Source organism: Heterocephalus glaber, unplaced genomic scaffold (genome assembly GCF_053883595.1).
Source record: "Heterocephalus glaber isolate CG9 unplaced genomic scaffold, H.glaber_assembly_v1.0 deba00000331, whole genome shotgun sequence".
Lineage (NCBI taxonomy): Eukaryota > Metazoa > Chordata > Mammalia > Rodentia > Bathyergidae > Heterocephalus > Heterocephalus glaber.
In genome coordinates, this window is record NW_028258142.1 from 38617480 (window position 1) to 38644088 (window position 26609).

The 26609-nt window shown below is 33.9% G+C and overlaps 2 long non-coding RNA genes across 2 annotated transcripts in view; both read right to left on the reverse strand.

Moving 5' to 3' along the window:
• LOC147830109 (uncharacterized) overlaps positions 1–12752 on the reverse strand; it is a 67475-nt gene extending 54723 nt beyond the window's left edge. The window contains exon 1 of the long non-coding RNA XR_015443903.1: positions 8397–12752. This is a non-coding gene — a long non-coding RNA (uncharacterized LOC147830109). The remainder of the gene's footprint in view (positions 1–8396) is intronic.
• A 498-nt stretch (positions 12753–13250) lies between these two features.
• LOC147830110 (uncharacterized) overlaps positions 13251–26609 on the reverse strand; it is a 67414-nt gene continuing 54055 nt past the window's right edge. The window contains exon 3 of the long non-coding RNA XR_015443905.1: positions 13251–23602. This is a non-coding gene — a long non-coding RNA (uncharacterized LOC147830110). The remainder of the gene's footprint in view (positions 23603–26609) is intronic.

The following is a 26609-nucleotide window of genomic DNA, read 5'->3' on the forward strand; positions in this document are numbered from 1 at the left end:
GCAACAAAGAAAACTTTCAATGGAGCTCATAAGAATATGGTAAGTACCCATTCACCTGGAGTAGTCTGAATTTTTTAAATCCTTGAAAAAATTTAGGGGCCAATACCATTTTAAAAAATTTATTTAAATATTTAAAGTCCAACTCAATTAAAGGAATATATATGGAGTTAGTTATGTACAGTTAAGGCTCTTAAAGGAACAAAGAAATAAGATATGCTAATATAACATTATTAGGAGATCAAAGTAATTGAAATAGTATAGTAAGTGCCCTTAAAAAGACCAAAAATATATAATCGGATTTCAAAAAGAAGAGATTATATTTGAATTAGGAAAAGATGGAAACAGAAATCTCCATAGATAAAGAGGAATATAGTAATAATAATAATTATTATATGAAATATTATAGATATTCAATGCTTACATGTGAAGCATTAAGTACTTTACATGTACTATCTTATTTACTTCATGCATCAATTTTTGAGGTAGGTAAATATTATCCACATTTCGTAGATGTAAGAACATTACTTCCCTGAGATAACGTAATGTTAATGGGCAGAGCTAAAACTCAGATTTACTTCCATATAAGCCAGACTTGATGTGTTTAACACTAGGATATACTGTGAATGCTGTAAGTGGTATGTGTTTTGAACTCTGGGTAGTTTGGTGTAAAAGGTTTTGATTTTGTTATTCATTTTCATCTCAGGAAAATGAAATAAAAGCCATAGCATCCTGAAAGCTTAATTTCACCAGGTAGGTTAAAATGGACTTTGGAGGTCAGACTTGTGGCTTTATTCTGAGGAAGTGGAAGGCACTTTTGAGGGATACTATGGTTCAATTCTGTGTTAATCACTTATTGCTTCATAACAAATTGCTCAAAATTTAATGCCTCAAAATATTTTCCTTCACTTTTATTAGTCCAAGGGTCAGGAATATTTAAATAGGTTAATACAGTTGATTTTTATTCAAGATCTCTCCTGTGGCTGCAATCAAATTGTCAGCTGGGGCTGTGGCCTCAACTGAAGGCTCATATGAAGAATAGTTCACTTCCAAGCTCAATCGAGTGGCTGTGGTCAGGTAAACATCAGTTCCTTACAGGATGTAGGATGAGGGCCTTAGTTTCAAGCACTCACTGAAACATGACATACCCAACTAGCAGTACTCTAGTTGACTAGATATTAGAATCTGAATCTGTTTTTATTTCTATTCCATCATATGGCTATTTCATATGATTTTTTAAAAACTATTGATTTGTCTTCTCATCTTTCTCAATTTAACTTCTGTTCTTCTAACTTTATTGCCTCTGAAATTTCTTTTGTGACATTTTTACTGAGGGCAGTGGTGATTTGAAAATAGTTTGATTGGCAATGCAAATGATAGCACATTTAAACTTTGATTTGGAGTATTCACTATCAGAATCTCAGCAAGAATATCATAAGTTATAGCATAAATTATGTAAAATTATGTAACGTTTGCTTGGGCAAGGACTGAGGGAAAATTAGGAGCCAAAAGTGAATGTCAGCGTATTGGAAGGCATTCATCATCACCATTCTCAGAATGAAATTTAAAAACAATCCAGAAGACTTTTAGGAGAGAAGGGGTGTTAGAGTCTAAAATTCATTATCTCCCTCCAATATGGAAGAAGAAATTCATTAGTTATTGGAGTTTAGACTGAAGAGAGTTTTGTTTTGTTTTAATAAAAGGAATCTCCTCCTCCTTTTCTTGACACAGTCTTCCTCCAACCCCACATAAGAACCACTCTGACCTCTCCCCACAAATAGCAGGGCATAAACACATTCCCAAGCCTCATAATCTGTTTCACAGTGATTCTTTAAATCTAGAATTTAAGGTCTCTGGGGGCAGACACCTTTATGTTTTGTTAATTGTTCATCTCTATTGCTTAAGACAATGCCAGCTCACATCAGGACCTCCATAATGAATACTGAGTGATGTATTGAATGCATTGATGTAGTGAATGCAGTGAATGTTAGGAAGAGCCTGTGTGATAATCCAGCAGGGCCAGCTAGTCAATGATTATCAGCTTTTCCTTGAGTATTTCTCCTGCCTTGATTGCAAACAACTATTATTTGCTCCAAGTCACTAAGATAGCTGGATGCACTTTTACTTAAAATCAAAGATTATTTTGTGGCTGATGATCATTGATAGTTCAAAGAATTTGGAGATAACTTGTCTCAGGGTTAAGAATGACTAATATAAATATTTTAAAGCCACAAACTAGTGTTTGAAAGACTCTTAAGGGCTGCTTTGCTTGTAACCGTAATTTTTAACATAAAAAAGACTAAAAAATATGAAGCCAGAGTGACCTGCCCAACATTCCTCTGGTCAGTAATGAAATAGCAAAGACCAGAGGTTTGGGTTTTTGAAGATTGTTCATTATCTTTTACAATTTAGCTTATTATAAATAGACATACCTAATTCTTTGTGAAGTTTAAAAATCAATACATTTGTAAACAAGAAAGATAAAAACAACAGTAAACAACTGATGAGTGATTAAGTACTTAAATAATGGTACCCAAAGAGGAAGCACATCATACTTAAGATATTTTTCTACTGCAAGGGTAAAGAAAAACTATACTTTCAGCAGAGATGGCCTATTGCTTCCAGAGTATCCTTACTAGACTTCTTTTCTTATGAATCAATAGACCCTAGATGTGTCTTGAAGTAGAAAAGGATGTATGAAGTAATATCTGATACTGTGATTTTCTGAAGCCTTTTAAAACTGTACACTGTAAGTAAAGAGAGCTGTGTGCAGTACTTAAATTAAGAACTGAAATGACTCCTATCAAATGGACTTACATTGCTTTCTATATGAGAATTATTCATTGTACTGTGTATACATGTGTGTGTGCATGTCCATTTGAATAAGTTCACATTTGATTTAATACTTTCCCACAGGAATACTGTAGAAAGATGAAAGATTAAAAGACTGATATGTGGACTCAGGCAAAGACTCTGGGAAACACAATGCCGTAATATATTGCATCCTTTCTGGGGAGTGGCAGCATCCAAACAAACACTCCTCAAGGCAATGCAGCAAATCAAGGCAATCAAGGACACAGGCAGGTTTTATATTTCCTTCCTTGCCATGGGTTGCAGGATTGCCATATTCAGCACCCAGATTTTCTTCCACCTGTACCTTGATCCCCAAACCGTAATTACCTCTGTTCAGTTTCCATCCTGTAGTAAAGTCATTGGTTGTACATGTACAATCTTCTTTTTGTAGTAGTTAAGAAAATCATAATTGGATTTGAGAAATGTACCTTTCTCTACATGACACTTTTGATAAAGTCAGCACAGTAGTGGCTGCTTTGGAATGGGAAAGTTTGCCTTGGCTATCTATTGACTGAGGCTCTATCAGTTGAGCTCTCTTCCCCCTGGAGACAGTAGCACCAGAGGGGGAGCAAGTATGCACAAGAGGAAGCAGTTGCAAAATAAATTGATTCAGGGACAGTAGTCTGGAAAACTCTTTTGTACACAAATGCTTGCTAACCAAAGAGCCCCTGAAGGAAGTGAGGTTAACAAATGGGATTACATAAAACACTGTTAACAATTGTTAAGTGAGGGAAGATGCAGGATACAAAACCGTACATGTAGTGTGATCATAATTTAAGTGGAGCATGATCTTGCTGCATATATTTATCTGTATACGTATGTATTTTTACACCATATGTAAACTAGATAATTGTGCTATACATGCAATCACATGTACATGTAGTCATTATATACAGAATCTAAATATATAAATTTGTTTTATACACATACTGATATCTGTAGAAATAATACAATATAGCACTCTAAAATCTTAACAGTGGGGCTATATATCAGTTAATGTATTAATTTAACATTTTGAATTATTTTAGGTCAGTCTTTTATAAGTATTCCATAACTAACATCTATTTTTTGTACATAGAAAGGAAAAATATAAGATCTTAGTGATATTTCCTATTTAAAAAGCCACCTTGGTGGTGGTATCTTTAGGGAAACTTGACAATATCAGAAGACTTTATCCAGTATAAATTTTCACTTGATTGCTTTGGAACCAGTCTGAGTTCCCTGCCAAAGTGAACTGCCAATGTAACACACTAATTAAATCTGGCCTCACACTGGAATATAAAGTTTTCTTAAAAGCCAACCCAGCTTTTCGCTTTAATTCAACATTGCAGTTCTTCCTTTAGAAATTGCTCATCTGTTTACAAGGCAACAAAACACACATAAACAATTCATTGGTGGCAAAATACTGTAACAATAATTTTACTTTTTGGGCAAGTAGTGAGTGGTGCATGTATATTCCTAAAGAAAGAAAATTAGAAATGATTCCAGCATTCATATGAGCTGCCTACCTGACAAGAACTAGTAGAAAAATGTATTTTATGATTTTAGTTGCTTTTGCAATGATGATAACAGTAGTTAGGATGATGATTAGGATGAGGATAGTAATAAAAATAATATTTTATTCTTGCATTAGAATAGATGGTCACATTCTGACATATCTTTATTTTGGATAACGATCCTGAAAGGTGAGCAAGGCACTGATTATTAGACCATGTAATAGATGAGGAGACTGAGGAACCGAATAACTTTCTCATGTTCCTTTCATTATTAATAAAATTTATGGAGTCATGCAGCTATTCCACAGTAAGACCATCCACAGGCAGTCTGTGTTTCAGTAATAAAATTAAGTGATGCTCAAATAAACAGACAACCTGTAGGAGAGTTCAGATAGTTTCTGGAAGGAAGAGATACTGACTCCTTGTAGAGACTGGGGACAGGTCAGGTCTCTGTGAGGTGTAAATATTTAACTTGAAATAAAAGGAAAGAGGAGACAGTCACTTGAAAAGCTGTTGAAAAATCATTCCAGGAACAGGGAATTACAAGCATACAAGCTGTGAGACAGAAAAGAGCTTGATGTTGTAGAAGAGAGAAATCTGAGTGCTAGGATCTAGAAACAATGGAAAGAGATGCACATGAAGTTAAAATGGGTAGGCACTGACCAGATTACACAAGATTTATAAGCCATCATTAGGATATATTTATGGTATTTTATTGTTAGCATCTTGAACACTGGCAAAAGACCTACTAAATCATGACATGTTTTTACATCCCCCCATAGGATTTTATTAGCTAATACTATCTTTTCAATTTTTATATTTTCTTATTCTAATATATCTAAAGGGGGTAGAATTTATACAAACTTCAAAATAATCATTTCTTATTTTGCTGTTTTCTGAAAAATATTGCATAAGATAGAAAATATGATCATGTTAAAAGAACAAAAGTATCAGCTTGAAAGAGGTTCCATTGACCAAAGATGTGACAAAGTGAACACCAAAAAGTTAATGAAGTACTTAAAACATAATGAAATAACATTGGCTCATAAAGATCCTCTAATTGAAGAATATCAATATACAGTTAAATAATTGCTCTGACAAAATCCTTTCATTTAATTGAACATTTAAAATTAACTTTTTATTTGTATGAATTACAAGGGTAAAGGAAAATTTAATAATATCACAAAGAAGTCATTACCAGAATCTAAAATATGCAATATATAGGTGAATTGGTAGAAAGACATTGCAAAAAGGCTGTTGAACATTAAAGGTAACTTAAGGAACGAGATATAATGGTCATTTTAAGTTGGTATTATTGAGGTAAATTAAAAAAGAATATCTTTGAACAGGTGACATTTTATTGGTTATTAAATTGTTGGTGGATTATGCTAATGTTTCTAAGTTGATCATATTACTGTTAGGTAAAAAACTTAAATTTTTTAAAATAACCCTTAAATATTTAGGCATGAATCATTATAATGACTATAATTTATTTTAAAATACTTCAGGACAGCCAATAGTATGTATGTGGAGAGTCTGATGTATCTTCATTTTTGGCCACTGAGAAATACTTATCTTAATACTCAGCCATTGGACATTTCAGTGAAAGTGTCAGTTCTGGTGTATATTAAATTAGTTAGAATAATACATATTAGAAATGGCTTTTTATTAGTAAAATTAATAAATTATTAATCAACACAAAATATATAAGCTCTAAATTGTTTAGAAGTCAATGGTGGTCAAATATGCAAATTGCATAAAACTTTATTGAGATATTCTGTCCCTCACCTGTGTAAGGTATAAGACTCTAGTGAGTGTTTCATGATCTATGGCTCACAACTACTCTCTAGGTTTGTCCATAATTAACTGTCTTTGCACATAGCAACTGACCTTTGGTAATCTAATTCTGACTATAATGATTAGCCAGAACTTGCCTCTCGTGTATTGTCACATTTAATTTAAGTTCATTTGTCTTGAAAAGTGCTGTTGGAATTCACAAAGAACCAGATATGATACTTGATCAGGCCTACTGAAGATATTATATGCCTCATTTACGCCTCTTTGATAATAAATCTTTGTATGTGTGAAGTTGCCTTTCCCCATAGTTGTGGGGGAAGGACATTATGCTTTTCATTTACATATGACTATTTATCAGTATTGATTTTTCTTTCAGACAGATTATGCTATTGTTTGTATGTCAATTGGCTAGGTGAGTTTATAGTATCAGAGTTTCCTCAATAACTTAAAGCAGAAATATGTGTGTGTATGCAAACACACACACACCCTTAATCATCACCACAGTATTTCTTTTTACAGTAGTTCTTATCTGTTTTATCTTTTGTCATTGGAATAAAACTCATAAATATTAGTGGAAATGTGCAGAGAATTACATCATACTAAGGATGCTTTCACTTCACCGTAATAGGTATTCATATGTGGTTATAAAATGAGGTCAAGAAGAGATATGCTAAGAAAGGTATTCATGTCCCATCCTATTACTGACATTAAATTCTCCTAATGTAGGTTAAATGATGCTAATAAAAATTATGATTTATGGCTAAAAATGTAGATATACTATTTTTTCCTTCTTTCTTCCTCTTCTCTCTTCCCTTTTTGATTTTGGTCTGGGTTGTGGTCTGCTATAATGTGTCGGAGTGGAGGTTACAGATCATGCCTAGCACCGCATTTCTGCTGTTCTGGCAAGAAGATTGGTCATAAAAAAACTTTTTGTTGTTGTTGTTGTTAAATTCCTTTATTGGTACATTTTAGGCATACAACACAATTACATTTCGCATTGGGAATTGTACCTTTCCATAATGCATCTTGGTTCTTATTTTATCCCCATTCCTAGCCCTCCCTTCACCCCCTCCATCCTTCCCTATTTACAAAGACTTTATTTCCATTTTTTCCATTTCTCATTTTTCCTTTCCCTTCTTTCCTTTCCCCTGTCCCTCCCACTACCCCTACCCCTTTGGACCTTTTCTTCCTATTTTGCATTATTGATTATTCATTCTAATCATTGGTACATTTTAGGTATACAATATAATGACATTCATCATTTGGAAATTTGCACCTTTACATAATCTCTCTTGGTTCTTATTTTTCACCCTTGCCCAGCCCTCCCTTCAACCCCTCCATTCCTCCCTATTTACAAAGATTTTGTTCCTATTTTTCCATTTTCTCATATTAATCTCAATACATGATTCTGGATATGGTATCATTGGTAAAATTTTAATGGAGTTATCTGCTGAGACAGAAAGATTGTAATGTAAGAGTGATACTAGTTTTCTGCTTCTGATGGTTGGATTCTTGTTATGGGAGAATGGTTGTACTCTTGGAAATAGACATTGAAATATTTAGAGTTACTGGATATTATTACTCTCATGTGACACATTAAAAAAAATAAAAGCCAAGACAACTTACTGTCACATGATAGGGAGAAAGAAAGTAAATTAAGGTAGGAAAAAAAACACTAAGGCAGATATGACAGATGTTAATAGTTATGAAAATTATGTAAAGGAAATATAGGATTTCTTTGTAATATTGAAAATTTTCTATGAATCTGAAATTATTTCAAAATAACAGTTAAACACAGTAATATTACTAACACAGTCCATTTCATAAACATTGGAAAGACAATAATCCTTAAACTTTCTCTCAGTTCTATAATTTAGTTATTCCTGGTGGAGCTAAAAAGAAATTCATATGAAAACTCCTAAGCTCCAGCCACAGCAATATCAACTGAATCAATGGGTTTATAAAGTACTGAGAATTTGTAACCTCAAAGGGCCTTAACAACCTGAATCATTACTCCAGTGCTGTCTCAGACTCAATATACACTCAACAATAAATTCTATATAATTATTGGATAAATTACCTTGCTATTTTAAATTAGGTGCATTTAAAATAAAAACGCATTAATGTAGTACTTGGAAACATCATTATAAAACAGAGTAATCAGCTATCTATAACTATATTTTTCTTTCATGTCTTTTTCTTTAAAAAATTCAATAAATCTGAAGAATCACCAAAAAAATTCCATTAGCTTACCTGCAGTTTTATTCATGGAGCCATCTCTGAAAGGTATATAAGATACAAATAAAGTAGATTAAAATCTTCTTTCTAGTCATTTGTCATCAGTTGTGGTATCTCCTCTCAAACAGTCATAGTAAACTTCTTCTCAGAGCAACACTGATAATGTCCACATAATAAATTCTCTCAAGTTGTAAAAAGTTACATAGTGCAAGGATATGGGCAGAATAAAGCGTTTCAGCCTACGATAAGGCTAACTTCAGATTCCCACCATTTTTGCTATATAGAATTCTTCAAGGCTAAACTGACTATATTTCAAAAAAAAAAACCCCACAAAAAACAGAAAATAAATCAAACTCTGGATTCCTTTCTAGGGTAAATTGTAAGTTTGTAACTGGCTGTCACTTCCCAGTCTCTGAAGCTGTCTGTTACATTCACGTTGATTACTCTTAACGTGATTGCGCTTTGTTGTTGGTATTAAGTTCTGGTGAACTGGAATAAAAAGACAACAAAAAAAAGTGAATTCCACAGCAGTTTTTCATCCCTTTTATGGACCTATTCTAGGTTGCATTTTGGTAATGGCAAACATATGTGTCACCCTGATTAGGAAGAACACTCCTTAAAGTAATTAATTATGTTTTATTTATCTTAGCAGGTCTAAGATTTTGTACACATCTGGTGCACATAAGCATGTCTTAAATATTTGTAGAATTGAATGTAAGACATTCAATCCCTTTAGATATTCACAAAATTTAAGTTCAAGAAAACACAAGTACATCAGAAAAAAATATCCAAGAAAAACAGTAAACTATGAAATGCTTCACAACAAAATAGAGAGTTCTCTGACCTTTTATTTGCATTTTCTCTAGTGTGTTTTTCTTTAGTAAAACTTACCTGATTCGATAGACAAACCAGGAAATATGAGAATGATGCCATGCGGTATTGTGAGATGTTGGAGAATGACAGTGAGGGAGAATGTCTGGTCTCCCTCCCTGAAATTTTCATTAATAATCTTTTTTTCTTTAAAGCTCAGGAGGAAAAGTTGGAATTTGTAAGGGAGAAAGAATCCAGCTAAATGTGCATCTATTCAAAATTCACAGCCTATTCTTTGCTCTGCATTTTCACTCCCCAAAGGCCAACGCCCATGAAAATACTCCTCCTTCATGGACAAATGCATGTGCCACAGGCTGGCTTTGCTGTTCTCTCTAGATAAGAAAGCTTTTTGTATTAAATAAAATCTATGGTGACAGCAAATTCTGTACTTGGGTCATTTTCCTCAATTAGTGGAAATGTAAGGAAACTAGAAGGAATAATTCCAGGGGCTCATTAGTTTTAACTTATAAAGTTGGTCTTTTCAGGAAATTAAAACTACTGCTAATAATTTAAGGGTAGAAATTTATATTTAATGGATCTATTTGGCAAGGTAAACTTTCCTTTTTAACATCAGTCTGTCTAATATTCTTAGTACTTACTCCATTAAATAAATAACAAAAGCATGTAAAACAAATCACTACTGAAGGCAAGCATCATGGGTTAATCAGCCATAGGCTATAGTATAAATGAGGTCAAAGGAGGACTTGAAGCAATTGATTTTAGAATTCTCATGGACCTTTAAAGAAATAATTCATTTCAAAATGTTTATTTCTTGCATGAAACATTCTCTAGTCTATTGAAAATATTTTGTTACATTACAATTTGGACCATTTCATTCAATTTCTCAATTATTCTTTAAGCCGCACATGTTAATCACCTTGCAAACTCCTACACGGTGTTAGAAATCATTGTGAATGGAATCAATCAGAAAAGGATAATAGACATAATGCTATCATTAAGGTCTTCATAGTTCATGGACTAGCCTTGATGGTCTATGGGTTGTGGATTTGCCACCACCCCTGGGAATAACACTCCTCCGTGACATGCCACCCTTCTTAGTGGGGAGATTGTGAGGGTCCCCCCTCATAGGTCTCGGGCTCCTCATTACCAGAGCCAGGGTTCTTGCTTTCTTTTACTGTAACTTATTTCCCTTTTCTGATTTGGACACCAGTTTACTTTTATTTTTCTCATATTTGGAAGCAATTATCTGCTATCTCTCCCTGCTTCACCATCACACTGCACCTTTTTGGGAACAACTTTTTGGGAACTTTTTGGGAACTCAGAGAAATGAACTCTGAACTCTTCCATTAGACACTTAGGATAAGGGAGAATCTTTTGAATGCTATCTACAAAAAAGGAATTGTTGACTCTTAAAATGGCATTTTCCTAGAATTGAGTATGCTAATTTATTTTTATTACTTGGTGATATAAGCGATGTCAATAATACTAAGTCTATACCACTTTTGTGTTTTGAATGAGAAGCAATTATCACCTTATACTCCTGACTAAGATATATTAATAAGAAATGGAGTTTTCTTCACATTTTACTTTTCAGCTTGCCAATACTGCCATAACAAATTCCTGCAAACTGGGAAGCTTAAACAACAGAAATTTGTCTCACGGTTAGCAAGACCAGAAGTCCAAAATCAAGGTGTCAGCAGTGGAGGCTTTTTCTGAAAGCTGTAAAATGGTATCTGTCTCATGCCTTCCTCAGCATCTAGTAACTGGCTGGCAATTTTTGGCATTCTTTGTATTCTGCTTCCTCACTCCAATCTTTACATTTATCTTAACATAGATTTTTCCATGTGTCCATGTCTATCCACAAATTTCTCCTTTTTACAAGGGCACCAGTTTATTGGTCAGAGGGCCTAACTTACTTTAATATGACCTGAGCCAATTACTCCTGCAATGACCTGTGTCCAAATAAAATCATATTCTGAGATATGAAGAATTACAATTTCAATATAGGAGCTCTTACTGTGGAGGGAGGGATACACAATTTAACTCACAATGTACTGAAACAAATTGAGGCCCCAAAAAGGGAACAATTATTTCAACCAATATTGAAATAATAGGTGACATCAGAACAACTCCACATCAATAAATTTGGCAACCTAAATTAAACAGGTAAAATCTTCAAAAAACACAAGCTACTAAAGTTTATTTACTAAAAAAATAGATGACTGACCAAATGTATATGTCACCTATATCTATAACTATATATCACCATCTATAATATATATAAAATAGATATAAAGAGAAAAATAGAGGAGAGATAAATAGAAAGTAGGGAGCAGTTAAAATTTTCCCCAAAATTATGTATTATGTTGTTTTAAAAATATTTCAATATATATGCTAATTTGTTTCATTTATACTAGTAGTTTAAATTGAAACAAAAGCTTCTGTTATTATCTGTTTCTTTTTTGTAAGAATGTTTTTGGCTTATGTCATGTACTAGGTAATTACTTTGAAGATAACAATACACAGTATAATAAACATTGTTATTCTCTTATTGTTTGTTTATGAAAATTTGTTCCAGTTTTTCATGAAACAAAAAGAAAAAAGAAATTGAATCTGTACCAAGAAAGCACTCTCCAAAAGTAAACCCTACTCCTAGATGGCTTCACTGATAAATTCTAAATAACATAAATAATGTTAATTCTACATAAATTTTATAGAAATTATTTTTATTAGTCTAGCATTACCTCATATATTGGTTTGTTTGCAATCCTATAACAGATCATTACAAACTGGGTAATTTTTTTTTTTTTGGTACTAGGGATCAAACTCAGGACCTTGCGCTTGCGAGGCAGGAGCCAGAACCACTGAGCTAAATCCACAGCCTTACAAACTGGATGATTTTAAATGACAGAAATTTAGTCTCTCTCATCTCTATAAACCAGAGATCCAAAATTAAGGTGTCAACAGGGCTACATCTTCTCTGCAGCCCCTTCCTTGCGTTCTCCAGATTCTGGTATCTCCAGGTGATCTTTAGTTTGTAGACACATAATTTTTGTTTCTGCCTCTGTTGTCATGTTGGTTTTTCTTCTTTGTTGTGTTTTCACCTCTTCTGTCTGTCTCAAATGTCCCTTTCTATTTTATACAGACAATGCCACTAGATTTAAGGCTAACAAGATAATCTAGCATAAGTTGTACATCTAAAGGTCTAATTTAATTACATCTTTCTCATGTAGTGACATTCACTCTTTTATCATATAAGGAAATATTCAGAGGGTCTAAGTCTTAAAGTATAGACTAAGCCTTGATATCAAAACTGCACAAAAGCATTATTAAAACAGACAATAACAGATCAATATGTTCCATGAAATCAATGGAAAATTCTGGGAAAAAATTTAGTATTTGAAAACAACAATATTAAAAAGTCCATTTGTGGTTTAAAGTAAGTAGAATTTAAACCAAGGATGCAAGTTTGGTGGAGTATGTAAAAATAAAGCAATATAATTTCTCATATTCATAGATTAAAAACTAAAAGATACTTCATCATCTTAATTTCAGAAAAAGCACTTAGAATCTACAAAAAAGCTAACATAAAGTGAATTTTGGAAAGGAACATAATATAAATATTCAAAAATTTGGCATATACTAGCAACAAGCAATCAGAAGTAAAGGCTTAAAATAATAAATTTACAATAATGTCAAAATATTTGAACTCTTTAAAAAAATATGACGAGCAAAATTTTCTGTATGCTGATAACTAAAAACATTGCTTGGGTAAATTAAAAATCTAAATAAATGAAATGACCTTCATGAGTCAGAAATTTCAATATTGTTAAAAATTAACCATTTCAAATTTACCTATAGATTCTGCAAATTTCCACTGAAATTTTTAGCATTTTTTTGTCCAAATTATGATAACCTGATTCCAAAATTCATATGGAAATGTCAAGGATTTAGGGGATCCAAAACAATGTTGAAATAGAAGAACAATGTTGGAGATATAACTACACCTAATTTCAAGAAATTAAGATATTGTGGTAATAGTATTAAGATAGACAAATAGATCAATGGAACAAAATAGAAACATTAGACATTGACCTATGCATGTATATACAACTGATTTTAAAAAATATACATAAATAAATTTAATGGAGATAGACAGTCATTTCAACAAATGATACTGGAAAAAGTAAATATCCATACGCAAAATATTGAAATTTAATCCATACTTGCAGCATATAGAAAAATTAAACCAGGATGAATCATAAAATCTCTGGAAACTACTGGCTTAAAGCAATAAACAGTGTTATTTGATATTGCATATGGTCTTCTCTGACATTACTCTTGAGCATGCATATGTGTGTGTGCATGTGCGTATGAGAAGGAGCGCGCGAGAGAAATATTCTCCATCTATAATAACTGTAATACAGAAAAAAGAGGGTAAAATATTTTTTACCCAGATAAAAATGTGATCCTTTTCATGTTCTAGAATCTTCTGACCCACAAAATTAACAACTGTTTTATTCTTTTAGTATTGAGGATGAATAGGACAAAATTAAGTGAGTGTTTTCCATGCTTTTAAGACATTTAAGTAGCTGCCTCTCTAGTCAAAGAATAATTCTTGTACCAGTCTTTGCTTGAAGTCCTTGTGCTCTTCCCGATTTTGTTAAGCTGAATAGAACACAAAGAAACAAAATGAGATGTTTACTTAAGCATATGCCTCTTTACCTGTTTTTCCCTAACCTTTGATCCTGTTATCTTTTTGAAACAAAACTTAAGCTATCACCAAATTGTGCTCTCCCAAACCTTGCCACTAAGATACCAGAACAAAGGGCCTGAGTGATGGCACAGTTGAAAGTAGGCTCCTCTTCCTCCTCCAAACAGTCCTTTTTCTGCCACCACCACCACTGTCTTCTGAACAATGATGTATGATGTTTACAGATTCCCATGGAGATAGGGGAGGAGAGAGAGGAATGTGAAATCAACCTAGGATTTTAAGAAACAAATTGCAAGCATCAGATGAAGGTGAGAGATAGAACTCAGGTGTGCTTTTCAGCAGCCCTTTAGCTGGGTATGGCGTTCAAACTCTTTATTGGGAAAATGAAGAATAAGATTGCTGTTTCTTTTCATTTGAGGACTCTAACTTGCCCCTCATACTACTCCTGTCAGAGCCAGCCTCTATACATGTAACACCTTCCCCAATTTAACACATCTCGGATGTAGAAAAAAAAACACTGTTGTCCACTTAGCCTAAGGTTGCAATTCATCTTTAACTTAAAAAACAAGGAAAAAGAATCATTGAAAGGCACATATTTCAGAGCACAGATTTTTTTATCCCACCTTGACAGAGCCTAGCCACAGATGGGAGGGCTGGCCAAGAGTATGGGTGCATGGTGCCAGCCTATCTTTCATTGGGTCTGCACACATCTCTTCCCCTCCATTTCTTGGACATTTCTTCCTCAATTCTTTCTTTAGACATTTCTCACTCTATTGGTAAAATTCAATAGTGGATAGTTCATTATTTCTGGAGGGATAAGAACAATGTTACTTCCTTGGCACACTGATACAAGTTTCTGATCCTAGAACATCCTCTTTCCATTTAAGGTAAAGCAATTTTTTCTCCGACTATGCATAGGAACCTGGGAGAGCCAAGTGAATTTATATTGTGAAAATTCTTTTTATCTAATATAATCAGGCATAGAAATTCTTGGAATCCATGCTGATTATGTAAATTGCTTCTGAGTCTCTGCAGAGCTCTGTGGGGAAGCTATCTTTTCTTATGAAAAGGATTTTTAAAAATAATTTTGTTCTTTTTCTCTTCTTCTAGAATTATATAAATGGGTAGCAGAAAGCTACACCTATGTTTTATTTTTCTTTCTCATATACAGAACCTTTGATTTTGGGAGGAATAAGATCTTTCAATGTAAACAGAGAGAAGGGCTGCAGGAAAGCACAGTCAAGGATGTGTGAAGTGAATGTTGCAAATATCAAAAGCTCCACTTTACTCATAGGGGAGTTTCCTGTAGTTGCAAGGTCTGAAATGCCAGGTGAAGCTATTTGAATGTGATCTATGAGAAACAGGTAACTATGAAATCATTATAAATTGGAGTGCAATATGATAAATTTGGAGACTCAAAAAAAGATAGATCTGGTGACAGTGTACCTAAGGAGAAGACGGAGTGAGTTAAAGTGTCCATATTCCACAAAATAAACCTCTAACCATTGTCAGGTGCCACCTGCAAGAGGGTTATAATTATATTGCCCTCCCTGACCAACATTTATAGGTACACTCTGACAACACGAGAATTACACTAAGAAAAATACAAACATCAACATGCATATATGTATTCATATTGTATTACACTCGATCTGAAGGGGAGCATTTTATAGCATATAAAATGTATATTAAGTTACATTTAAATGACAAATAGCATACAGGTTGTCAAATGATTTAATACAAGATGGCCTCATTAATTCAGCTCTGCAAATCTGTGCTCATAACACATCGAAACCCCTGATGTACTTTCCACAGCATTATTTATTTAATGTCACTTTTGCAGATGTCCATATTCCTGCTCCAAAAAGGAGCTCCTCAAAAGTGCTGCAAAAATGCTTTATGTTATCTCCTCTAGTGCACATTCTCATTTAATAACATCTCTATTTTTAACTCACTTTCCTTATATTTCCCTTCTTCAACTCTGCATATTTGTTCAGGAAAGATAACTTTTTCAATAGGAGTTCTGTGTGTATTTTGGGGACATGTGCCTTAGGAGACTGCTTTCAAAGACTGAATTAAATAGCAGCAGGACTAAATATCTTTCCCTGGATTTTATTCCCATTGGGCAGCAAAATTGATTAAAATACCCACTAAAAAGAATCATTTTTAAGCTTTGGAAATTGGCTCAAGCCAATATGATTGTTGCTAAATACTGAGTTGTTTTTGGAGACAAGAGGAGCCACTGAAGTATGTAGGACTCCGTGATGGGTAGCTCATCTCACAACTTTACAATCAACATTACATTGAGATCCAGTCATAAGCCAAATTGAGCTTCATAAACAATATCTGCTAAAAAAAACAAAGGATGCTTATTTTTAAGCCATGGAATCATTCATTCCACTTGGTCTGTGAACTTATAGTACCTGTCTTCCTTTTCTATGGTCTCAGTAGTACTTCATCTACAAATCCGCTCAAGGTATAAATGACCTCCTTCCAGTGGTAGGATTCTGTTATATCATCATTTGGCAACTGATCATCCTCTGAAATCCATGGACCATATGGTTTTGAGCATCTTATCTAACACGAAGATGAATAATCTCCTTGGATTCATATGCTCTGTGCTCAGAAAGGTAGGAAGTGACTCAATATTTTTGTCAGCCCATGCAAATTTGAATTCCTTTTAATTACATCAAGAAACATTTGTTTTTATCATTTACCTACCTGGTTGTCAGATAGCTGATTTCACCAACAGAACTGTTTCTGCCATTCACCAATGTAACAGAGTGAGAGAGGTGCTAAAGCAGCTAACACACAGTATCTCAAAAGCATTGAACTGCAAGTAAATAGAATTGGTATCTATTGCTTAATTGTTATAAATAATATTAATAATTTAAAAAGTAAGAAAGGAAGAGAGGAAAATAAAAGTTGTTCATTCCAGTCACTATTTTCCTTCCTCTCCTTCTTTTCTTAACTTCCTGCTGTGTTTATTGGTAGGTAATCTGTAATATGTATTCTAGTCCTTCTATTATATACCAAGTGGCATTGCATGACCCACTGCCCTTTATAGCACTGCATACTGGCACAATCATTGTCATTTTACAGATAGAAATTAAGTAGAGAAGAGGGATGCGCTAACATCTTAAATAAGGTAAATATGGTAGATGTTCTGTGGCTAAGGTCAAGAAAATTTCACTATCTCTTTTGCTGTGATGTTTTATTGGAGGTTGACTGATATAAGGCCACAAAATAACTCTTTCAGATGTTTTCTCAGTGCTCTCTTTCTACCTTAGGCTTGACTGGGAACCTCAGTTCAAATCCAATAGGCATATATGTCCTCTAATGACTAGCATGCTATTTCTGAGCCAAGCTTTTCTGCTTGGTTCTTCTCTTAAAAGAAAGTTTCTCTTATGAGTCTTCTTAGTCATTCAGAGATGTAGACTTCCAGTGAACATATTTTACAAATTTGTCACAATAGCTAGCATCCATGAGTTCACCTAACGTTTTCCTGGCAATAAATACTTTCATGCTTATGTAAACCACATTAAAAAATTTATTGAAATATGGAGATACTTATTGACATGTAAACTGTTCAGTTCTTTAAGCTGTTCCTAAAGACATCAATACCAGAGGATATAAAGTGCAAATCTATATGGATAATCCTTTTCCCTGCCTGGGAGATTGATAACTATAACAGTGAGTTTGCCCAAAGGATCTATCATCTCCTTAAGTTATAAATATCTCTCATAAGTTTCTCCTTAATATGAGAGTTTTTTGCTTCCAAAGAATTTTTCATCCTAGATGATGACATGTCTTGTTCCTGGTGACCTTCATGCTTTAAGCAACATGTTCAAAGGAATTAAAGGCCGAGCAGTCCCTATACATTTGATTGATCCCAGAGTTTAATTGCATTTCTTTTCTCTTTGCTCATCTTATATGTTTCATAAAGAGGTAAGAGGCCTCCAAATCTTTCTACAGAGTTTACTTTTCCCTGCATTACTGCCTGCACACTGAGATCCATGGTGTCAAGTCAGCTGTCCTATCAATTAATCAGGAGATAGTGCTTTGTTTCCCATAATTACTGTTAATTATGGCAAAGAGAAAACTGTTCACTGGTCACGACTGGAAAGAATTTGTTGATGTAATGAAAATAAATTAAACATTTGAATTAAACCAAGTACCAGAAATCAGTGAAAAGTATTTTTACAACTTTTACTGTATCACATGCAATACACATACTATATTTACTTATTTTCCACCCTGCATTTATTCCTATCTGAAGACCCCTCACTTCTCTGAGTGGATCTGCCACTGGTTTCTTCTGCTTATGAGCAAAGGGCCACGTGGAGCAAAATACTAAGCCATGGCGCCATCTCACCAAATAGACAGTAGGTTTGGTCTTGTTTGATAACTCCTTTGGGACAAAGAGTAGAGAGTTTACGATAAAAAAGAATTATGCATAAACTTCTCCTTCTGTTATACTTTTACCTGTGGCAATTCTGTCTGACATTTTTCTGTTTTATTTTGTCATCAAAGCAACAACTGTCCACTCAAACAACTTAGGAACCTAACCTTTGAAATGGCAGGTAAGCTCAATTTCTAATGGAAAGAGTTTGAAGCAGGAGATGCTTCTATAGCATTCATTCTTCCACAGAGCACTGCAGATGTTTTGGGGGAAAGAAATACCAACTCAGTAGCAAAAACTGCCACCACTGATTAATTTCTCTATTTTAATAAGATTTGAAAAGCACTCACATGGCAGAATCTATGAAGTTCTAACTTAAGTAGAGCTTTCACCAAGAAACTCTCATAATAGTGATGTCTATGTTTCCCTTTAATTAAATTCATGTCATTTTCTACCTGAAAATTGACCTTCTCTTCCATCACCATACAGATAGATGCGTCACTGTCTTATTAAGTTAAGTTTTCATAGAAAACTTTCCTATCGTTTCTATAGCATATCACACTGAATCTCAATACTTTTCATTCTTGCCACTGTGGTCAAATGTCAAGTATGATGTCTCTCACTTAGGTTAAATATTTACAGATTAAGTCTCACTGAATCCTCAGTGGTACCATTCACTCCATAAAAGAGGTCTCTGTCATCATTTCACATAACATGTAGCCACACACCAGAAATTCAATTCACAACCAAATCACTGAAATGGTAAATGTAGCCAAAGCATAATAAAGCACTGCTAGTTGATTATATATCTTTCAACTGAACCCTTCCTTAGAGGTAGCATCATCTTTTCAAATCTATCACCTGTAGGAGAAGATTCCATTTCTTAGGAATTTCAGTGACCTGGAATCCCCCAAGGACTTCAGTGCTTGGTGGTTATTCCCAATGAAAAGAGGAAACTTGCTGATAACCTCATTCAATTCAGTTTCATGAAGTTCATTTTTTTCCCACGATTCAGATCACAAACTGAATTGGATGACAATCAGATCAATTTTCCTCAGAAGGTCAACATTGAACCTAACTGTTGAATTTGGTTCAATTTTCATTCAATTCAGTTTGTGACCAGAATTGGAAAGAATTAAGTTAATAAACTGAGGTACAACTATTCACCTTACAATTATAGTCAAGAAACAAGATGAACTACCACTGCTAAATTTTGTCTGGCTTGGTACCAGTTATAAAATAAGTTCAAGAATTTTTGCTACATATGGAAGGAAATATTATACATATATTTCTAGAATTTATGATTACTCTGATACCAAGAACTTAATTTTTTATAAAACTTATGTCGATAAAAACTATTCTTTTTTCAAAGAAGATAAAAAGCTAAATAGATCTCTTGCCTCTTAATCTTTGTACCTCTCTATAATCTCCAAGTCTCAAAACTGTAAGTGGTAAAAAAAAGTGTTTAAGCCATTAAAGAATCTCTAAGTACCCACTCTGAAAATTGAATGAAGAAGCCCACCAAAGTCTTTTTTTCCATAACCTCATCGATTTCCACACTGATTGCTGAGTTAAAGAGCTCAAGACAATAGACGGCCTTGATTCTCTCTTGTCCACAAAATGTCCTTCTTAGAATCTGTTTTCTAGCTGAGTTCAAGCTCCTTTGTATTATATTGTCTTTTAATGTTAGCAAATTCTTCATAATTGTCACAAAGTACACATTGCACTTGAGGAGGAGTTTAACCCTCAGTGATTGGTGGTCGGGATAGTTACCCACCAGAGAAATATTCCCAATAGATGGCAATCTCCACCTTGGTCAATATACCCCACATATTTCAGAGATTCAAAAGAATATGTGCTTGCCCAGTGGTACATTTACCTGATGTTCTCACTTGGCGATTTTGGATGTGAAAAAAGTTACATTTTATATAGTAACCGGCCAATGACAATAATTTCATCAGGTCATATGCTGTGATCTTTTCAGTTGTCAGCTATCCCCTTCTCTGCTGACTGTTAAGTATCACCTGCTTTTCCAGTTACTACTGATCTAGAATTACCAGATTCAGAAAAACAAAAATGAAGGGCATCCAGCTAAGTTTGTATTTCAGATAAACACACAATACTTGAGACACAATTAAACTAAAAACAAATGTCATTTATCTGAAATTAAATACAACTAGGTGCCCTGTATTTTATCTGGTAACACTGTTTCTGTCACTTCCCCTGTCTAAATTTCATTTCCCTCATTTCTAAACCGTTGCCTCTTCTAAACCATTGAACACATCAAACATTAAAAGTGTGAATGACTAAGGAATTGTTCTGTAATCTACAAAAAAATTAGTCACATGTTATTATTGGCAGTTTAGAAATATTTCTCCCATCTTATTAGCCAATGATTTTTCCTGTATGGTTCATACCTAATCTATTTCAAATAGATTACTTAAATATTTTAATATTAATGATTAACATCTTTTTAGAGAGCTAATATAAGATTTTATCTTGTTTTTTAAACAAGCATTTTAATATTGTGTTATGATGGTGTCTATAGTCTTGAGAGCAGATTCTATTTAGTTTCTCTTGGCATTGATGAATTGCCTACATCTGGTGTGTAAACAGTCCTGGTGAAACAGTGGGAAATGTGGTTCCAAATTGACTTTACTCCCTAAAATGTTTTGAGCGTAGGGAGAAGTGGGAATGGTATGTTCTTAAGGTGGGAATTTTGACAGAAGGAACTTATATTTTTACCTCACTCAGTTGGAACCCTGGAGCTTTCATTAGCAGGATAATCTCAGGATGAGTCGCCAAAATAGCTGGATTCCTTCCTATTTAACCCATATCTAAAATGACAGAACTTAGGAAATTTTACATGTTGCAAATCAATAAGAAATATATAAAAAAGAAAAATTTTAAATATATTTTCAAACAAAAATTTACTTTTGGGGAAGATGAAAGAATGGAAAATAATCTGCAGTTGTCTTTAATTAACATATCTAAGTAAAGTTGCATATTCTGAACATTTTGCAGATTTCAAAATAAAACTAAACAAAAAATTTAACTCAAATATTCAAAGGATAGAGAGGAACAAGACATTAAAGAAACTGAGTTATTAGTAGGTGGATCCTTTATAGTATGCTACACCCTTAACAGATAGAGCCTCCTTCTCAGAATTACTCAAAGATGTCTGTTCAGAAAAAAACAATAAATTTGGGCATCCTGGTCAAATAGACTAATGGAGACTTTGCCACTTTTGCATTGTCCAGGACATACTAATAATGAACACTTTTGATTATCAGTAACACTAATCCCACTCAACGTAAGAAGAGACTGGGGAATCTCAAAGATAGCTTGCCTGCAATATGATGGGTGCTTCAGCCTGGCCTTGGGAATAAGTAGAAGAAGCACTCACACATGCACAGTGTGCTGCTCAAAATCTACTTTTCACTTCTTACCCCTCCTGCATGTCAGCCTCACTCCCTCCCTTCGTAGACATCTAGTATTTCTCTAAATTTTGGGAAAGGCCACTAACAGCATCAGAGTTTTCTGTTCAAGAAAGACTGTTTACATTAACACTTTGAAAATTCTCATGGAAAAACTTTGATTGGCACCTTTTCCAATGAACTGTGATGTTAGGGCCCATTATTCTACTTGAAAATGGCAGTTGGGTATGATTACAATGATATAAGAAGAATCCAACTCTCTGGGAGAAATCCCATAAGGGGGAACAAGAGGAGGAGCTTTCAGAATGGTAATTTTGTTCACAGGAAGTTGGAAAAATATTGAGCAAGCAAAACAAAAAGTATTTATTGCAGGAAAATGACAAATATTAAATATAAGACAAAAATTAATTGCAACCTTAGCAAATGCTCAATTTTAACAAAATAACTAACTAGAAGTTTAGGGAAGACCTTTTTGAGGAAATGACATTTACATTGAAGCTTAGAGAAGAAAAGATAAAAGATTATTCATGCAAAGTGAATAATAAACAAGAAAGCCTTTAGGTAGGAAAGTGTTTAGCACTTTAAAAATGACAACAAAAAAGTCACTGTGGCTTGAGAATGATGAAAACATATAGTACCTCAACTTGACATTATGAAGGTTTTGGACAAATCGTACCAGTGAGAATCCAAGCTAAAGATTTTGTATATTTTTCTTCAAGTGAAATTGGTTGGGCATAATAATGTGGTAGGATCCAATGGAAGTTTTCACATCATATTTCACACGTGAAAGTTCAAGGAGCATAGAGGATAAAATTAGTAGATAAAAATGAAAAAAAATGAATGAGGCAAGATAGGAGATGAAGACTGAAATTGCTGAATACCTCCTTTGATGGTCTGTCTGATCAACTTTTATTTTCCTTCCTGTACATTGAAAATCACCACATGGAGCATCTATATTCAGCTAGACTCATGGAGTTTGACACTTCCTAATATGTGCCTATCTGCTCCAAAATCAAAAAAGCAAATTAAAGTGTATTGTTGAGATACTGGATTAATCTGCTCTGTGAAGAAAGAAAAACAACAGTGAGTTTAAAAAGACATTTATAATAACAATATTCACATAAATAATCATGTAATAATAGTAAGAAGAATTTAAGATGTCTTGTATTGAGTTACTGAAGATACTGATACACAATGTAATAACTATTGCAAACCTTTTATTTGACTATAAAAATTTGTTTTAGTTTTTCATAAAAGAAAAAGAAAAAAGAGCTAAAAAAGAAATGCATATGAATGTTTATCTATCACATTGCCTAGTTTTAGGTCTTCCATTTAAAATGTCATCAGACAAGTTGAATCAAGGATATGAAGTAAGTAAGTGCCCAAACACTGGAGACACTTGTCTTCGCTATTGTTGTTGTTAATGTTTTGGGGAATATAACTGGCTTGAGATACAATTATAACATAATGAAGGGCAGGAAAAGAGTAAAACTACTCCTGCTACATGCAGTAAGCACACACTTGATATGGTTTTGAGTCCACATATTAGTTTTAAAATAAAGCGGAAATGAAAAACTTCCCTAAAAAATTACCAGCTATCTTCCCTATATTGACCAATTTGACATAATCTTTTTTTCTGATTTATTGACTTGACAATTTGCTCATGCATAAAGATATGAATTTAATAATCAGGGTAAGTTCATCAATGAAACCAATTTGTTTACTGTATTTGTGTATAGCAAAATGGCGCATTAATTAAATAAACTACAAATATAATCAAAATACAGTTTTACTTACCTATGATCAACTGAAGTTGGAAAGTTTACATGAAAATCATCTAGAAATAAAAATTTCCTAAGTTTTAAATTGCGTTCTATTGAGATGCATGAAAAAATCTTGCCATCTTATTTCATCCCTTCAAAGACATGAACTATTCATTTGCCTGGTGTAGCTACACTTTACACGACATTTACAAAGAGGCCTAGGGCAAGATCACATTCACATGATCATCATCATAGGTGGCTGTTATCATCACAAGTTGTTATAACCATCATCACAGTTTGTTGTGATTATGACAATAATAATAATATCTCATTATTTTTGGTGGGTGCAGGGTCACTGTATTTTAACAAGAAAACTAGAAACTGCATGTGAGATCCTCTGGAATCATACCCTGGGGTTCCCTCCCTCCTAGGAAAGATTCAGATCTTTGTTGCTAGAGTATTCAGATAAGAAGAAAAAGCTGTGGCGAGATGAAAAGAAAATAGAAAAGAAATGCTCCTATGTAATAAACTTTCTCAGCTAGATAAATGGTAAACGAAAGAAGGAAATAGGAGAGATCCATTAGCAAGTATATTTTACATGGTTCTCCAGAGAAATAGTACCAATAGGAAAGAGGCAGAGAGAGGGAGGGACAGAAAGAAACTAAGAGAGAGAGGGTGAAAGGGAGAGGGAGAGAGAGACTCAGGCATGATTAATGAAATTTCAGCAACTGGAAAGTCCAAAATCCATGAGGTAGCCTAGCAAACTGGAGATTTAGATAAGATCTGATATCTGTCTTGAATCGAAATTCCTTCTTTTGGTAATCCCTTTAGATCTTTGTTCCTAATGGCTTTTAGTTCATTGACAGACACACTCTTATTATCAAGGTTGTTTCACTGTATTTAAGGTCTACTAAGTTATTTATTGATCAAGCCTAACAATTATGCCACAGCAACATCTACACTGGTGTGACAAAACAACTGGCTTCATGGCCTAGTCAAGTCAACACATAAAATTAACCATAACAGTGGCGGTTGACCTTAAACACACAGAAACCTAATAGTTGAGTGTTTATGGCTCAGTTGGTGTCCTGGGATTTCATCCATCAGATGTATTAGGTGTTTTTGTCTTGAGAAACAAAGAAAGAGATGCTAAAAGAAAGCAGAGACTTTTTTCTTCCAACCAGGAAGGAGTGTCCATTTGTTTTTATTTCTTTCCTTAATGTTTTGTTTTGTTGAATCTGGAATAGGTGACAGGGCTACCAAATATAATTCATAAGATGGACAATCAAATAAGGAAGAATGATCCTTATGTAAGCATTATATTAAAGTATGAAAATCCATAAATAATTTTATAGTAAATGTATCCTAAATAAATAATATCCCTCCCTTCTTATGGGAAAGAGGATGTTTTGGCTTGTATTTGGATGTTGCCCAAAACCTTGTATGTTCATAGGTGGGGTTTTTGGGAGTGACTGAATCATAGGCACGTGGTACTGGGTAATGGATATGTGATACTGGATCATGGAGTCAGCTGAGTGGTTTAGCATTGTTCTGGATATGGATGATGGACTAGGGAGGACCCACCCTGGGTGTGAGTGGCCTTGGTGGAATAAAAGGGAAAGCAGAAGGAAGGCTATGGCTTCCTACTTGCCATAGCATGAACTGTTTTGCCTCTGCCATGCACCTCTGCCATACCACCCTGCCTTAGAACCAGCTGACTATGGACTGAAACCTCTACGAACTGTTATCTGAAAGAAACCTTTCCCATTCTAACATGTGGCTGTCAGGTATTTTGTCCCAACAATGAGAAAGTAACTAAGATAGAGAGTTAATATTTAATATTAAACTTATTCTTCTTGAAAGGAGACGAAAAGGAACTAAGTTACTGGTTCTGGAAATATGCTAAAATGAAAACTGTGATAAATCTATTATAAGTTGCATTTTTATAATTTTGCTCTAACCAAAATTGCTGATTATTTTCTGGTAAGTTGTACAGTAAATTGGCAACCTTTAAATCTTCTGAAGAGTCAAATAGTAATAGAATATATTAGAATGAAACATGACTGCAATTTATGCTCAGCTTCAAAGACACAGTAACCTTGTTTTAAATAAGGAAAGTTTATAAAATAATGAAAGTATTTTTTCTGACTAGGAAAAAAATAGCTTAAGGCCCATTCTATAGAACTAGTATACTTCTTTGTTCAGAGGGTTGAAATTTTATAGTGATGTCAAATGAAATTGACAACCTATAATATGACTAAAATTAGTAAAATTTTAACTTCATAGAAATTGTCAAAATGAAAAAAATTATTTATTTTTATATTTATATTTAGTCAATGGTTAGTTTGAAAGTTTAGAGTATGCAGAAGCTGCAATATACAAGATGAAATTTCAGCCCTAAAGGTAATTATAAATAGCCTTGAGTTGTGAACATATTCTATTAGATAATAAAATGTTGTTTCTCAACCAAACCAATTATAACTTTGATCTGCTAAGATGTAATAGTTTTGGGTTGTTTCCAAGTTTTAGCTATCATGAACTGTGCTGTTATGAACACGGGTGCACATATGTCTCTGTGGTATGATTCTTTTAGTTTGTTGGGGAAGGTCCCCAGTGGTGGAATAGCTGGGACAAATGGGACTTCCAATCCTAGTTCTTTGAGGTATCTCCATACTGATTTCTACAGTGAAAGAAAATGCGTTTTTTGTATAAAATGAGGTATTACTCAGCCATAAAGAATGAGAAACTAGAGACATTTATAGCTAAATGGATGCACATTGAGGAGATACTCTTAAGTGAAGTAAATAGGACACACGTGTAAATACCGAATAGTTTCTCTAGTGTGAGAAACTGAAAGTCTAAATAAGGACTAAAAGGTGTAATAGATAATGTGAAATAAGAAGAAAAGGTGCAAAGGGGGAGGAGAAGTGGGACAGGTAGGGATAAAGAAAGAAGGGAATGAAATCAATGTGAGAAAAAGAAAAAATGGAATCAAAGTCTTTGTAGATGGGGGGGTAGAGGTGTTGAAGGGAGGGCAAGGAAATGAGGAAAAAATAAGAACCAAGCTGGATTATGTAAAGG